Here is an 18,020-nt window from a genome sequence, read left to right as displayed (position 1 = left end):
ATGTAAAACTATAAAACTTCCAGAATAACACATAAGAGAATATCTTAATATTATGGATTTGATGATGAATTTTTAGATGAAATTGAAAGAATGATCAACAAAAGAAAAAAATGATGTCAGTCTTTTTAAAAATTAAGACTATGTTTTCTATGAAAGATACTACTAAGAGAATGAAAATAAAAGCCATAGGCTGGGAGAAAATGTCTGCAAAGTATATATCTGATACATTTATCAGATACATTTATCCAAAATATACAAAGAACTCTTAAAGCTCAACAATAAAAAAAATAGGTCAATTTAAAAAATTGGCAAAAGATTTGAACAAACAATGCACCAAAGAAGATACACAGATGGCAAAAAAAACCATGTGAGAAACATGATTTATCATTACAAAGTTATAAAACAAAAGTGAAATATGTCACACAGCTATGAGAAGGACTAAAATAAAAAAATTAAAAATTAAAAACAAAAACCCATAAAACTGAAAATACTGACAAGCATGCAGAACAACGGGAATTCTTACTCATTGTTGGTGAAAATACAAAAAGGTGCAGTCACTTTGAAAGATAGTTTGATAGTTTCTTACATAGCTAAACATAATTTTACCATATAATCTTAGCAATTTGTCTCCTAGATATTTACCTAATTCAGCTGAAAACTTACTTCAAACTTGTGAAAACTTAATATTTATAGCAGCTTTATTGATAATCACCAAGAACTGGAAACCACCAAGATATCCTTCAGTAAGTGAGTGGATAATCAAACTGCAGTATACACATACAATGGGATATTATTCAACAGTATAATGAAGTGGGCTACCACGCCATGAAAAGACATGGATGAACTTTGAATGTATATTGGTAAGTGAAAAATGCCAGCCTGACAAGGCTATATAGTACATGATTACAATTATGATATTCTGTAAAAGGCAAAACTATAGAGACAGGAAAAGATCAGCAATTGCTTGTGAGAAATGAGGAGGGGAGGGTTGAGTTAGTGAAGCCACAAGGGAATTTTTAGTGCCGTTAAAACCATCCTGGATGATTCTGTAATGGTGGAGACATAACATAACATGCTTGTTATAATCCATTGAACTGTACAATATATAAAAAGCACTTTAAAAAATGATTTAGGTAGTTCCCAGGGAGGAATGCAGATTGGGATAAGAGAATTAAACTGTATTACAAATGCATGAAACAACCTCACTGAGGAGAGTGGGGGTAAAAGGGTCAGCCATAAGGAACTTTCTAAATGAGTGGAGTCTGAAAGACTGAAGGCAAAGAGAACTACACAGAAGCATAATTCTCTAGTTGATAATATTGTTTCCCACGGGGATATAAGTTAACAATTCTGATACCGCTATGCATACATACTATAAGTGAATAATTAAGCAATCAAATGGCAGGATATGAGAACCAGATTTCTCACTGTTAGAGTGAGAGCTTATAGATAAGAGGGAGAGGCTAGAATAATTCATATGTTAATGGATTAGAGTTGGATACTTTAGTTTGATATAGATACAGGTGGTTACATATAGAAATATTTATAGAAATATGTGTATGCGTATCTATATGCACAGACATATTTGCTTGGTTTGTCAGCTGAGAAGTCCTAAAATAAGTGACTCCTGAACAGCAATGAACACACCAACACTTAGATCGTGGCTTCTAATACCATTCTCCAACAAAAGGAACCAGGGATCCTTAGAGGAAAGGCTAAGACTGGGAGAGGAAATACACAAAATAAACCTGGAGCATCTTGTAGTACCAGAATATAAAGAAGTGCTCAAAAACAATAATTACAATGGAAACTCACATGAATGGGGGTTATAGCTGAGGGACACAGCTGTCACCTGAAAGAACTTCTAATGGTCAAAGCTGAAACAATTTGAGCAAAAAAAGAAATAAAGTAGTAGGGGATTATAACCCAAAGAATTAAATAAACAGCTATGAGTCCATACTGCTATAAATAAATGGTTGAAAAATAAATAAATGGGGGAGAAAAACAAATCTCCCATGCAGAAGAATTCCAAATAATTCATGTAGGCACTTTACTCTCAAGAAGGTGGAGTGTAACTCCCCACTCTTCAAGTGTTAGCTGCACATAGTGTGACTTCCTCCAAAAAGTACAGAATGGAAAGGAGGAAAAAAGAGAAACTTCATAGGAGAGAAACCTGACAAACACTACCTTAGCCAGGTGATCAAGGTCAACATCCATAGTCATAAATCATGTTTTCTGTATCCTCAATGATGAGATGCAAGTGGCATCTCACCTTTGTGTTCTTCCTCCCCCAAACCCATAACTGCTATGTAGTCATGAAAAAATATCCAATTAACTCCCATAAAGGGGCATGCTAAAATATACGTTCCCAGGATTTCCTCAAAACTGTCCAGGTCATCAAAAACAAGGAAATCCTGAGAAACTGTCATAGCTAACAGGAAACTAAGGAAACATGGTAAATAAATGAAATATGTTGCCTTGGAAGGGATCCTGGAACAGAAAAGGGTCATCAAGTTAAAGACTAAGAAAATCTGAATAAACTTTGGACTTTAGTTAATAACAGTGCATCAATGCTGGTTCATTAATTTTAACAAAAGAAGAATACTAATGTAAGATGTTAATAATAGGAACAATTGGGTATAGATGTATGAGAATTCTTTACACTATCCTCTCAATTTTTCTGTATATTTAAAATTGTTCTAAAGAAACAAAACCTATTAAAACAAATTGCATGGCACTTATCACTTTGTTGTAAAGTAGAATGGAGTACACAAAGGCCTAAGGTGTAAGGCAGTGTGTGGAGAGTGCTATGTTCATGGCAACCCTCTAAGGAATAGGAGAACTGGAAATAATGAAGGAAAATTTCTAATTGGGAGGATCTGTGAATGCATTCTCGAAGAAAACAAATTTGAAAAAAACTTTGAAAAGTTAGAAGGGTTTTGACAGAATTAAATGAAGGAAGGATCCTGAGTCATTCCGAATGGAAAACAGCATGAACAAATGTATGGAACTGGAAAAATCCAATGAGTAATTGAGAAAAGTGATTGAAGACTGGCTGGAGGACAAACTGGTATCATTAAGAGTAGTTGAAATTAAGTTAGATTGGGACTGAGTATGAAGGCCTTGAATACAAGGTAAAGGACCAAGGACTTTGATAAGTGGAGATTTGTGAATGAGGAAAAGACAGAGTGGTCCTAAAAGAAGAGGAATCTGGAGATGGCAGGATGAATAGAAGAAGGGGAGGAGTTGTTTATATGGTCATTGCCTTATGTCCATGGGGTGAGCAAGAATATGGGAAAAGATGGCACAGGAGATGGAAATTGTGAAAGGAGATAAATGAGGGAAAGAAAAATCAAGAAGATGTGCAGGTGAGGGAGAGGTAACAGGTTGTGACAGGCACTGTTTTTTGCTACTTAATATTGATTCTCTCTCATCTTCCCTGCTAACTGAAAACCCCAGTTTTGTTGAGGGTGACCATGTTTTCAGTTAAAAATACTTCTCAGTATTTGCCTCTAGGAGTGCCATGAGATTCAGTTCTAACCAATGAGATGTAAGTAGAAGTCTAACAGGAGAACTTTTGGCTTCCTGATAATGAAGACAATCTCTGCTAGCATCTCCCTTTTTCTCCCCTCTCCACCTCCCTTAATTCCTGGATGGAACATAGATATGATGCCTAGAGTCATAGCAGCCATCTTGTAGACAAGAGGAACAATGCTACATACTAAGAAAGGTAGAAAGAGAGAGGTTCTCAATACCATTTTACAGCTCTCTGGACCTCATTTTACATACAAGAAAAGAAAATAGGTAAACCAGTGTGATAGGATTTCTTTCACTATCTTAACTGAAAAAGTCAAAGGCCACCCTAAAAGTTTTAGCCCTACAAAACTGGGAAATAATGCCTTGTTAATTCACAATCAAGGGTGACTGGGTAAGAAGTAAAAGAGGGTTCTATTCCTGGAAGGGGAATCTTCAGGAATAGGTACATCACAAGTGGAATTGGAGCCAGATCATTGTGTGTCATTAGGCATATTTTCACTTAGGTTGGAAGAGCCTGAAAGAGTTTTGTATAGGGACATGTTAGGTCCACTGCTGTCTCTACGGTAGAGGCTACCACTCCTCAAGCCACTTGAAAATTAAATAAGCTATCATTCACCCATTTCCATAGCGTAGTGGTGAAGAAGTGAGGTGGTTCCTCTCTAGGGAAGCTAGATCTTTCTTATTATGAACGAGGGAGGCCCATGAAAAAAAGAATGGTCTGTTTGCCTGCTGTATCACCTGGGCTTCACCTCTGCCTGCCACCATATGCCATCAGTACGGATTTGTTCCAGGTGTGGACCCTTTAAAGGAAGGGCACACAGAAGGCTAATATGAATCTAATTCAGTCCATGTTTTCTTTCACCTGAGCTTCTGGAGTTCAGTAATAATCATCATCACTCAATTCCCTGACTTCAGGTCTCAGTACTTCTGATAGGAAAAGGAGTATAACTTGACATCAGCCACCAAGTTATCTCTTATATTCTCACACAAGCTGCATTAAATACACTGAAAGGGATTTTGCCTATTTTGCAGTACTACTTCCACCTGTTGGGAGTAGAGAACTGGGTGAGACACAATACATACCACAATTACTAATTACTTAATTCAGTAAATATTTATTGAATGCCTGCAATTTTCCTGGCACTATTTTAGGGGCTGGTGACACAGAAGTAAACAAAATATGCTAGAACCATGCCTCCATAGAGTATATGTATAGAGACAGGTGAGATAGAAAATAAATAGGTAAAATACACAGTGTGTCAGAGATTATGTCTGTAAGAAAAATACTATGAAGAGTAGAGAGAGTGAATACTGAAAAAAAGGAAGAGTGGATAGGGCAATGTTTAAATGAAGGAGTTCTTTATACATACTGTATCTTTGGAAAAAAGAAAGGAAGGGAGAAAGAAAGAAAGAAAGAAAGAGATAGAAAGAAAGAAAGAAAGAAAGAAAGAAAGAAAGAAAGAAAGAAAGAAAGAAAGAAAAAGGAAGAAAGGAGGGAGGGAGGGAGGAAGGAAGGAAGGAAAGAGGTTGTTGGATAATAAAGTCTCCTGTGAAGATACCATTTAAGTATGATATGAGGGAAGAAAGGGAAGAAGTCATACAGATAGCCAAATATGACAAATGCATTATGAACTTTCCTGAGGAAACAGACATTCACTCTTTCCATCAAGTCAACTGATTAGACTGACACATTTACTCTAGAAGGTGCATTGGCATTGCCCTGTGCAAAAATTATTTGCTTTGCATACATGATATTAAAGATACACTACACTGTAGCAAATGAGTTCAAGTGCATAATATATTATAATATTATGTAGTATAAGAAATAAAATATAAGTAACATTGGAAAATGCAGAGATATTTTAGTGTAAAAAAGCTGTGCACAAATGCATAATTTTTTATGAGGCAAATAATTTTTTTCTTAAAATCTTCCTGTAATTACAATGATCTGATAGCACAGGAAAGAAAAAGTCTAAAATTATTGTTAATTCCATTAAGTGAACTCTAGAAGTATATCTGAAATAATCACACTTTATTTAAAGCTGGTAGAATAAGTTGTACACCTCAACAGGATGGGATCCTCTGCATGTAGCTTTTATTTGTCACAGCAAATCTGCAAATAAACAGAGGCAATCATCAGCAAGTTAGTGATGTCCGTGGATTTTTGTCTTCAGAGTTTCCAGGCCCTGCCTGACTTCTAACTTGTCTTTTTTTTTTTTAAGTTTATTTATTTATTTTTGAGAGAGAAAGAGAAAGAACGAGCAGGGGAGGGGCAGAGGAAGAGGGAGACAAAGAATCCCAAGCAGGCTCTGCATTGTCAGCGCAGAGCCTGACAGGGGGCTCGATTCTACAAACCATGAGATCGAGATCACGACCTGAGTTGAAATCAAGAGTCAGACACAGCCAACCGAGCCACCCAGGTGCCACTCTAACTTGTCTTTATTTACATCACAAGCACTTATATAGCATGTACTGTGTGTCAGGCACTAAGTGATTTTCAGTGATGGTGGTGGTGCTGGTGATGATGATAATAATGGCTACTGTTTTGGATAGCTAAGAACCAGATATTTCGCTTCATTTGATCTCCTTAGAAACCTCATAAGGTAGGTAGTAACATTTTGTCATTTTTCAGATAAAGATACTAAAATTTAAATATGTTATGTCACCTGCCAACCATGACAGCTGGGAAGTACTAAAAACGATGTGCAAAACTAGATCTGTCTAATAATACCAATTTCAATCATATATGACAAGACAAAGTAAAAACATATATATAGGATAAAGGGCACTTAAATTATATTTTATGTAAGGCCTGTCTTGGAAGTAAACTGGAATTAGCCATTTGGGGGTAATTTGTGTTTGAGGAAGAGAGAGCAGAGAGATGTGGGATGTTGGAGTTTCCAAGCTTTGTGAGGACAAGGGAGGCCCTACCCCATTTAGCCACTGGGACTTGTTCTCAGGATTGTTTGGCTTAGCTCAGGGTTGCCCAGCTTTCCTCCCTTCCCTCACATTTCCCTATCTGAGAGCAAGTCAAACTCCTGTCCCTGTCTCATTATGGTAAGCCTCTATGTATTAGTTTTCTATTGCTGTTGTAACAAATTACCACTCAATGGCTCAAAACAACAGACATATATTCTATTATAGTGCTAAGGGTCAGAAATCCAAATGGGATGCACTTGGCTAAAATCAGTGTCAGCAAGGTGTGTTCCTTCTGGAGGCTCCAGTGGAGAATCTGTTTCCTTGCTTCTTCTAGTTTCTAGGGGCCACCTACATTCCCTGGTCCATGTTTCTCCATGACTCTGACATTTGCTTCCACTGTCACATCTTTTCTTATTCTCCTACCTCCATTCTTCTCTTATATGGATCCTTGTGATGACGTTAGATTTACCCAGATAATCCAGAATAATCTCTTGGTCCCCAGAGCCTTAACTGCAAAATTCATTCTGCCACAAAAGGTAATATATTCACAGATTTTGGAGATTGAGAGGTTCACATCTTTAGAGGCCATTATTCTGCCTACCATACTCTTTCTTAGATGGTTTCTTAGTTTTCATTTTTGGACAGAGTTGATATTTTATTGGAAACCTAGTAATACTTCCAAAAATCATCCCTTTCCTCCAGACATCTTAGAACACATCCTGGGTCATTCTCCTGTTTCCCTACTCTTGGTTATAATGATTTAGTCAAGTCTACTCCAGTAAGTTTGCATTTTAGTGCTCTTGATTGATGCCTTTTTAAAGGATGACTTCTCTGAAAAAATGTTTGTGTCTCTTGATGTATTACCTGGAAAAATCAAACCCATGCCTAATCACCATCAAAATGACTTTAGTTAGGTTAAAGTTGTAAGTCAAACAAATATATTTTGTCCTGTGATCAATCATTTTTAGATTTAGCACAACCATACTATGACTGAAATACTCACCAAAAAAAAAAAAAAAATGCAAGAAGAAATTATGTGTGTTCATGAGTTTGAGCCCCAGGTTGGGTTCTGTGCTGACAGCTCAGAGGCTGGAGCCTGCTTAGGATTCTGTGTCTCCCTCTCTCTCTGCCCCTCCCCCACATTCTCTCTCTCTCTCTCTCAAAAATAAACATTAAACAATTTATTTTTTTAATGTTTATTTATTTTTGAGAGAGAGACAGAGCATGAGTGGGGGAGGGGCAGGGAGAGAGGGAGACACAGAATCCAAAGCAGGTTCCAGGCTCCAAGTTGTCAGCACAGAGCCCAACACGGGGCTTGAACTCACGGACCGCAAGATCATGACCTGAGCCAAAGCCAGACACTCAACCAGCCACCCAGATTGCCCCAACATTAAATAATTTAAAAAAGGAGTCCAATGTGGAATAAAGTATTGATGTATATAACATGGATGAACCTTAGAATCATTAGGGTTAATGATAGAAGCTAGTCACAAGAGAACACATATTGTATGATTCTGTTTATGTGAAATGTTTTAAAAAGGCAAACCTTAGTGATAGAAAGTATATTAGTGTTTGCTAAGGCTAGGGGTGGGAATGGGGAATGACTATAAATGATCACAAGAATTCTTTTTGAAGTGATGGAAATGTTTTAAAATTAGGTTGTGGTGATGGTTGCCCAGCTCTGTAAATACACTAAAAATCATTGAATTGTATATGTAAAATGGGTACATTTCAAAATATGTAAAATTATACCTCAATAAGCTGTTAATAATGCAAAAGTTCAGTAAGTTGCTTGTCTACCCAATATTTATTTCTAAAAACATTTCATCAAAAAAATCTAATATATAATGATATTTGGTCTGATATATTTAGTAGATTATTTGTTCGACAATAGAGATTAATTACATAAATTATGGTAAAACAATGTGATGAATTTGCTGTGTAGAAGATGATGAAATCATGTTTGGAAGACCAATGAAATGAGAAAATGCTCATGGAATATTGCCAAATGAAAAAACTAGTTTTGAGAATCCCTATGCTTTATGACGCCAAGCTTTTAAATGATGTAATTATAATATATTTGTGCCCACAATAGCATGAATTGTTAACCCCTTAGATTGTTCCCATTACTCCTCTCATCGATCTAGACAGTAGGAAGAGCCTGTTGTTGTGACTGTGACAACTGTTCTAATTCTAAACGAATTGACACAAGGGACCAAAAGAAAACATCTTGCCATTTTCTAGCACAAAGTCTTCTAGGCATCAATGTCAGTGAATAGAACAGATGAAAATATGTGAATTTTTAATTGCTAGGATTATTGGCACTGGTTGAGACAAACCACTGGGAGAAACAAGTGCCTGCCATATCGAGAAGTTCTCTTTCGTGCAGGTCTAGTTAAACCAATTTATACACAACACAAAATCTTTCCCCAAAGATCTCTTACTCTGACTGAAGCACAGGTTCTTCCCTGCCAGCCAAGATGTCTGCTTCTCCTATTTATTTCATTTGCAACTGTTTGTTTTGTTTTTATTTTCAATTTCTCATTAAACATTATTATAGGATACTGCCTCCATTGTTAGAAGCACGAGAAGTGGGGCATGCATGTTTTAGTCACTCCAGACACTTAATTCTACTCAGTTTCTTCAAAGTACTATCTTGGCCCCTCTCTCCTTGCTTCTTCCTAAGTTCTCATTAACCTGTGCATTTCTGCTTTAAAGTTACTAACTTCTCTCACATTATTTGTACCAATTAACCTTGATAGCTTACCCTGCTCCAGCACAGCAGACTCCTCATCTGATTAATAGTGCCTTTCCAACTTATTTGCACAAAAATTACTAGAAATAAATTTTAAAATGTAATAGTGGTTACCTCTGGATGGCAGGAGTACAAGTGATTTTTATTTGTTATTTATACTGCTTTGTGTATGTCCAATAAATTTTCCTTATTTTACAACTTCTAAAACTATGTCTTCCAATTATAATTTAAAAGGGAGTGCCAATTCATTTCTTACCCATATTTGTTTTGCTTCTCAACATTCAAAAGAAATCTACAATCAGTAATGGTCTAGTACATAGTTTCCTAATCCCAACACTACTGAAACGTTGGGTTGAATAATTCTTTGTTGTGGGGGCTGCCCGGTACATTGTAGATTGTTTAGCAGCATCCCTGGCCACCAAAAATGCCAGCAGCATCCTTCACTTGTGACAATTAAAAATATCTCCAGACATTGTCAGATATTCCCTGAGGTGGAAGGGGGGAGGAAACAAAAATCACCTCTGGTTGAGAACTGCTGTTCTAATGGTTTCTTCTATGTCCTTCTACACTATTTTCATTGTATATTTTTCTTTCTCTAGTTTCATCCTGGATGTAGGATGTGGAATCTTCTGAGAAGAACCTGTAGTCTCTAGAATGTAGATGTCCTTGTGGGCCCCATTCTGTGTTCTTCCAGAAGCCTAAGAATTTGCAAAGAATTGTCTGGGTAAATACTTAGAGCACAGGAAACATTCATAATTAGGTATGTCTTCTGCAAACAATTGGGCCACATTTGGTCAGTGATAAGTATAAATCATATCAATAATGTCAACAATCAGGAATGCAGTTCTTGTTGCAAATTACAATTCACTGTATCTATGAAATATGTATATGTATATATATATATACACATATATAAAATATATATATACACATATATAAAATATATATATATATATATATATATATATATAAAATATAAATACCAATGTGTGTGTATGTATATATATCAGCTACTATATATAGTACTTGTCTCAGTCTGGGCTCCTATAATAAAATATCATAAACTGGTGGCTCATAAACAACAGTAATTTATTTCTGACAGTGCACAGATTTTAGCACCTTCTTCCTTTGTCATAGCATGGTGGACAGGGCGAGGGAGCTCTCTGAGGTGTCTTTTATAAGAGCACTAGTAATCCCACTAATTCCATTCATAAAGGCAAAGTTCTAATGGCCAGATCACCTCCCAAAGCCCCTACCTCCTAATACTATCACCTTGGGGGTTAGCATTTCAACATATGAATTTTGAAGGGACACACACACATTCAGATCATAGCCAGTACTTACTCTTAAAATCAACTCATATGTCCTTGGCTTCTTTTACACAACTGTCTTTCCAATCCTTTTTCATAGGAAAATCTTTACCTTAAGGTTCTGAGGTTATTATGAACTCTAGGGCAATTAATGGGTAACTTTTATTTTTTATTTGGACATTGGATTAATAACAATAGTTTTCCTTCTAAATATAAATAACTGGTTTGTTCACTCAGATGCATGAATCATTAAAAAAATGCTTATAAATTTAGTTTTAGCAGTTTTAAGACTCAATTGCTTGCTAAATCAATAATTCACAGTACATCTGTAATAATCATTGCATAATGAGCCACAAAAATATCTGTCTTCAAGTTATGCACTGATTTTAAAAATACTTTCAGCATCCAATAATACAAATGGTAGGCTAAATTCACTTCCTTTGTAAATACTGAAATACCAGATGCTTTCTTTAACTAAACAAAAGCATAAAACTTGAATAATTTATCACACGAGTCACCTAATTTTCATAGTTATATTTGAGTATTGCAAAATAATGATGACTTCAGACCTACTATTTTCTCTGTCCAACACATCCTTCCCCCTTGTCTCTGGCTGGCAAATTCTATTCTCTCTTCAAGATGCACCTTTAATTCTCTTCCTTTGTGAAATTCTCCATGACTCCCTGAAATAGAGTTAGTGGTTCCTTCTGAAATTTCTGTAGCTTTTTGCATCTATAATAACTCTTAATACATTGTATTTATATGGCTTCTTTCTCTGTTGCTTACCACCACTCCTTTGGCCCTACAATGTATCAGAGGGCAGAGATCCTGAATATTTCCATCTTTTAGTAAGCATTTATTAAACACCAAATTTGGTGCAGGCACCATGCTAGTGGCTAGAGATATGGAAAACAAGTTTCCACTTATAAGTTCCTTACCATTAAGGAAAGAGATAGAAAAACAACTATAATACAACCAAAAAAGGGCCATGATGCAGTGGACAGTAGGATGTATGGGAGCGTATAGGCTGAGCATCTCATTCCAGACAGGGATTCAAGGAAGGTTTACTGAAAGAAGCAGCATCTGAATTGAGTTTTGAAAAATAAGGAGGCATCATCTGAACTGGGAGAGAATGGCTACTAAGAAATAAATTAGGGTGGACTCAGGGACAAGGGCCAGGGGTAGGTGCTTTATGCATGAAGTGCTGGGTATGGGGAGCTATTCTGGTCGTGGACCTCTCTCTGCTTCATCTTGTCTCCTGCTTACTTGCATCCTTAAAATTATTAGCAAATTTTATAAGGTATAAGAGCTCTGATTCATGTGAGCCTGATTTGACAATGTGATTGTGTTATTTGAAAATTGAAGACAAGCAGGTAATAATTGGTTTAGAGATTTAGTGCATGCTGGAGGTGAACACTGAGGAAGTTATTGTTTGATAACAGAGGAGGTGAAGATAATCCCTTGAAAGTAATTCATGAGAGAAGAAAAGCCATGAAGTTATACAATAACTCTTGTGGGAATAGGAAGAGGATTGACTGGAGATATGCATAAGGTTCTGGTAAAGCTTGGCCAAAGTTACATACCGTGAGTGCCTGGTGCCCCCAGTCTGCACTGAATTTTCTCCAACGGTACGATGCAACCTGGATCTATAATAATTGATTAAGTAGGAAAAGAAAAGAAAGGATTGTACTGATCTAAGATGTACTATATCAGTGTAGCATATCCATATTCTGTAAAGATAAGGGACAAGAAAACAGTGAGTACTGACAAACATTAAAAAACAAAGTTCAAGGGCTCCTGGATGGCTCAGTTGGTTAAGCATCTGACTTAGGCTCAGGTCATGATCTCACAGTTTGTGGGTTTGAGCCCTGCATCAGGCTCTGTGCTGACAGCCTGGAGCCTGGAGCCTGCTTCGGATTCTGTATCTCCCTCTCTCTCTGCCTCTTCCCCACTCATGCTTTCTCTTTCTCTCCCTTTGTCTGAAAAATAAACATCAAAAAATTAAAACAAAAAAAAATAACAACAAAACAACAAAGTCCAATTTATTCTTTTCATTTTCTACTCCCTTCTCCCAGTACACTAATATGAAATATAAACACAGATTGCTATTTATGAACAATTTCTTTAATATAGAGTGATCTATCTTCTTATTTATGACAATACTAGCCAATGACCTTCTGCATTGAAAGAAAACAATGACTTTTAAGGTCATTATAAATATGAGTGGATTTCCTTGTAAATAATAGATGTATTCCCCCCAAATCATGAACAAACTTAAGATTTATCGGGAAAAACCCCTTAATTCGTAAGAAATGCCTACTGTTGAATACCCTCCTATTTGAAAATCTGAGCAGCAAGCGTTTTTTTTAAAGATCCAGATAGTAAAAACTTTAGGCCTTGCAGGCCCTATTATCTCTGTTGCAACTACTTAATTCTCCCCTAGTATCAAGAAAACAGCATACGCAAAATATAAATGAGTGGACATGGCTATGTTCCAATAAAACTTTATTTATAAAAACAGATGGTAGGCTAGATTTAGATTACAGGTAGTAGTTTACCAACCCCTGATCTAAGCTAATTTTATTTATTTCTTTTCTGTAAAATAAGTAGTCACATTTTAATTTACTCTTATATAAATCTTTATGCTGTCTGCTTAAATTAAGACCCACCTGTATTTTTAAGTAATGTATTTCTCCAAGTAATTATAGAATTAAAAGACAGAGATGGAATGATTTGGTAACACATAATGAACAGAAATGTTCATAGTTAATCATTAGCAAAATGCTTTTTTGAATCCCTAACATCATATCTGGAAGGCCTGTACAATAACAATTAGCAGATATAATAAATTTGAAATGACTAGGTTTCCAGATGGAATACTACTTCTCGGATCTATGGAGAAATGTTTTGTGGAAATAGCATAATTACAGATATAGAGCATAACATTCCCCCAATTTTTAGGGAAATGGTCCTTAGCAGATAATGACAGCTTGAATATGCTCTTTTACAGAAGAAACTGGAAGTTATTATGCCTCACAGTTAACTGCCATATTTTTTTGTATCTAATGTGGGAATAATTTAAATAACAGTTCAATGATAGTTATTACAATTTTTTAAAAAAGTCATGTTTATTAGCATGCTTTATCTTGATTTATTCCATGATATCTTATAGTCACAGCAAGGGTAACCAAATGTCAAGGCAGGAGAGGGGCCTATTCTTTCAAAAGATGACACAATTCCAGTTCTGGCAAGCCTAGTGCTGAGGATATGTATGAGTTCCTTAGGGAGTTTTCTCATAGAGGCAGTAAGAGATCCCTGGAAGCAAAACAGAAGCTCCCTGGGACTATAGTCATCATCAGCTTAGGAGAAGGTGAGGGCAAGAAAAGAGACTCCTTGGGGAAGGCTTTAGGAGGCAATAGTCTCAGCAGAAACAATACCTAAGAGTCAAAGGTCTAAACATATGCCCTGAAATCCTAGCTGAGAGGTTAATTGTTCTAAGACACCAGCTCAGCATTGCCCTAATGCCAAACTGTTTTCCATGAATTATATCTTCATGGAATTTAATGTATTAAAATAATTCTCACACTGCTTTTACATTCTGAATTTTTAATTTCAATTATGAGCTCTTTTTTTTTTCTTACATGCTATACCTATAAAAAGAGCAGGAATATAGGCATTCTCTGAAAAGAAAAAAGCGATGAAGAAACACTAAGACCACATCTTACATGACAGCTGTGTTTCCTCTCTTTTGCATCTTAACCATTTCTTTCTTTTATACAGTGATATACACAATATAGTCATGCAGGTTAGAAAAAATACCTACTATCATGAGATCGTCATGCAGGACCATTAGCAGGTATTATGCCATACTGTTTGAAATTATGAACTGGGCCAAGATATCTAATATCTATACTCTGCTTGTTTTCTGGTCACGAAACTACTGCCAATATAGGTAAAGCATTGCTGTTTATATGGAATGATGATATTTATGAGGAATCATTGTTTTAACATACTGCAAGCTTGTCGGCTTTAAGAAGTGGGATACTCTAAAGAAAGCATTATTGTGACAATTCATTTGCAGGGAGATGATGGGGGGGGGCATGATGAGTTAGTTATAAGGAACTAGAAGATTAGGATAGACTTGTTGCAAGAGAAATTGTAATGTGCTTCCATGGGACAGTGAGGGGAAAGAAGGAGGTAAGGGTGGTAGATATCTGATTTTTATTTTATTTATTTATTTATTTTTTTTAACGTTTATTTATTTTTGAGACACAGAGAGACAGAGCATGAACGGGGGAGGGGCAGAGAGAGAGGGAGACACAGAATCGGAAGCAGGCTCCAGGCTCTGAGCCCTAGGCCCAGAGCCCAACGCGGGGCTCGAACTCACGGACTGTGAGATCGTGACCTGAGCTGAAGTTGGATGCTTAACCGACTGAGCCACCCAGGCGCCCCGATATCTGATTTTTAAATAGCAGACACACTGAAAAAGTCATTTGTAATATTACTGATTAAGCAAAAATAATCAAAGGATAAAAAGAGCAGTGTAAGAAAATTACCAGGTTTATTTGTAAAGATTGAGATGAATAATTTCAAATATCTAATGAGAATATCTACTAACAACCTACAGCTAACATCATAGTTAATGGTAAGAAACTAAAAACTTTTTCACTAAGATCAGGAACAAAGCAAGGATGTTCTATCTGACACCTATCTTTCAACATTGTACTGTTAGCCCTAGCTGATGTAATAATATAAGAAAAAGAAATATAAGACATATAGACTGAGAAGATTAAACTGTCAGATGACATGATTGTCTATGTAGAAAATTTAAAAGAATTGCGAAAAACAAAATGAAACTAAACAAACACCTCCTGGAACTAATGAATAAGCAATTATACCAAAGCTCCAGAATACAGAGTTAATATACAAAAGTGAATAACTTTCCTATATACCATCAATGAACAAGTGGAATTTGAAACTAAAAACACAATACTATTTACATTAGCACCCCCAAAAGTGAAATGCTTCGGTATAAATCTAACAAAATATGTGTAAGATACATATGAGGAAAATTCATTCACTACTGGTAGGAATGCAAAATGGCACAGCCACTTCGGAACACTAAGTATACTCTTATAGGATCTAGCAATTGTGCTTTTTTGTATTTATCCAAAATACTTGGAAACTTACGTTCTCACAAAAACAAGTATGCAAATGTTTATAGGAACTTTATTCATAATTGCTAAAATTTGGAAGCAACTAAGATGTCCTTCAGTGGGTAGATACATAAACTGTGATCCAAATAATTGAATATTCAATGCTAAAAGGAAGTGAGTTATCAAGCCATGAAAAGACATGGAGGAACTTTAAATGCATATTTTTAAGTGAAAGAAACCATTCTGAAAAGGCTACATTCTATATGATTCCAACTATGCAGCATTCTGGAAAAGGAAAAACTATGGAGATAGTAAAAGTATATGTAGTTGTTGGGGGAAGGGATGGATGAATAGGCAAAGCATGGAGAACTTTTAGGGCAGTGAAACTATTCTGTGTGGTACTGTAATGGTGGATAAATGTCATTATACATTTGTCAACCCATGGAATGTACACCCAGCGTGAACCATAATGTAAACTATGGACTGAGTGATAATGATCTGTTATTGTAGGTACACTGATTGTAACAAATGTACCACCCATGTAACAAATGTGTGCAATTTTGGCAGTGGTGGAGACTGTATATACACGGGAAGAAAGAGTATTTGGGAAAGCTCTTAACCTTCTCTTCAATTTTGCTATAAACCTAAAACTGCTCTAAATAATAAAGTCTATTTTTTTTTAATGGGCAGATGATTTAATGGACATTTCTCCAGGGAAGCTATGCAGATAGCTAATGAGCAAATGAAAAGATACTGAACATTAGTCCTGGGGAAATGCAAATCAAAACCAGGAGTTACCACTTCACACCTACTAGAATGGCCTTAATAAAAACAAAACAAAACAAAACAAAACAAAAATGAAAAATAAATGTTGGCAAAGATGTGAAGAAATTGGAACCCTTCTGTATTGCTGGTTGGAATGTAAAATGGTGCAGAGATACTGTAGAAAATAGTTTGGCAGTTCATCAAAAAGTTCAACATAACTTATCATATGATTGAGCAATTCTACTCCTGGGTGTATATCCCAAAGAATGGAGAGCAGGGACTCAAACAGAGAGTTTTATATCAATATTCATTGCAGTATTATTCACAATAGTCAAAAGGTGGAAAAAAACCAACTGTCCATGAACAGATAAATGGAAAAAGAAAATGTGATGTATATATAGAATATAATATTACTTATCTGTAATAAGAAATCAAGTTCTGATACATGCTACAATATGGGTGAACCTTGAAAACATTATTGCTAAGTGAAATAAGCCAGTTACAATAGGACAAATGATGTATGATTCCATTTATAGGAAATACCTAAAATAAGCAAATTCATAAATATGGAAATATCAGAGGTTACCAGGGGCTGGGAGCAGAGGGATTATGGCTTAAGGGTTATAGGGTTCTGTTTGGGGTGATAAAAACATTTGGAAACAGGTAGTGGCCATGGTTTTATAACATTGTGAATACACTTAAAATCACTGAGTTGTATTCTTAAAATTGTTAAAATCACAAATTTTAGGTACATATATTTTACCACAATAAAAATTCAAAAAATAATTTTTAGTTATGGCCTTTCAAAGAGGAGGGCAACTACTTTTCTCCCTTTCTTAAGGTGGTGTATCTGATTGAAGAAAAGTGAGTCCTTAGAAAGAAATAGCTCAAAGAAAAGTTTTCTGAGAACCACAGAAAAAGACTTAAAATATGTTTTCCTTTTTTAATTAAAAAATGTTTATTTATTTTTGAGATAAAGGGAGAGGGAGAGACAGAGTGTGAATGGGGGAGGGGCAGAGAGAGAGGGAGACACAGAATCTGAGGTAGGCTCCAGGCTCTGAGCTGTCAGCCCAGAGCTGGACATAGGGCTGGAACTCACGAACTGTAAGATTATGACCTGAGCCGTACGTAGTCAGACACCTAACCAACCAAGCCACCCAGGTGTCCCAAATATGTTTTCAATAAAGCAGACAAAGGGGGAAATTCCCATTACAGAAATATCTCCTAAATCCTTACGTAGTTTTGATTCTGAATTGCCTTCCTCTATTTGTAGAACACTTAAAAGTAAAGCTAATCTTAAAATGCATGATGTTCATTTTTTTAATATGGCTCTGATTTTGTATATCAATAGGGCTTTATAATTAGTGCCACTCAAGATGCTATTTTTTTTTAATGTTTATTTACTTATTTTTGAGAGAGAGACAGAGAGAGAGAGAGAGACAGAGACAGAGACAGAGACAGAGTGCCAGTGAGGGGAGGAGCAGAGAGAGAGGGAGACACAGAATCCAAAGCAGGCTCCAGGCTCTGAGCTGTCAGCCTAGTGCTGGATACTGGAACCCATGAACTGTGAGATCATGA

General features: G+C 36.0%; 1 long non-coding RNA gene across 1 annotated transcript in view; it reads right to left on the bottom strand.

Annotated features, from left to right (window-relative positions):
- Positions 1 to 5,578: 5,578 nt before the first annotated feature.
- Positions 5,579 to 18,020, bottom strand: part of LOC144616394 (uncharacterized) — a 397,874-nt gene continuing 385,432 nt past the window's right edge. The window contains exon 7 of the long non-coding RNA XR_013555667.1: positions 5,579 to 5,650. This is a non-coding gene — a long non-coding RNA (uncharacterized LOC144616394). The remainder of the gene's footprint in view (positions 5,651 to 18,020) is intronic.

Source organism: Panthera onca, chromosome B2 (assembly GCF_046562875.1).
Source record: "Panthera onca isolate mPanOnc1 chromosome B2, mPanOnc1 haplotype 2, whole genome shotgun sequence".
Lineage (NCBI taxonomy): Eukaryota > Metazoa > Chordata > Mammalia > Carnivora > Felidae > Panthera > Panthera onca.
The sequence above is the reverse complement of the archived record's forward strand: the minus strand, read 5'-3'. Positions and strand labels throughout refer to the sequence as shown.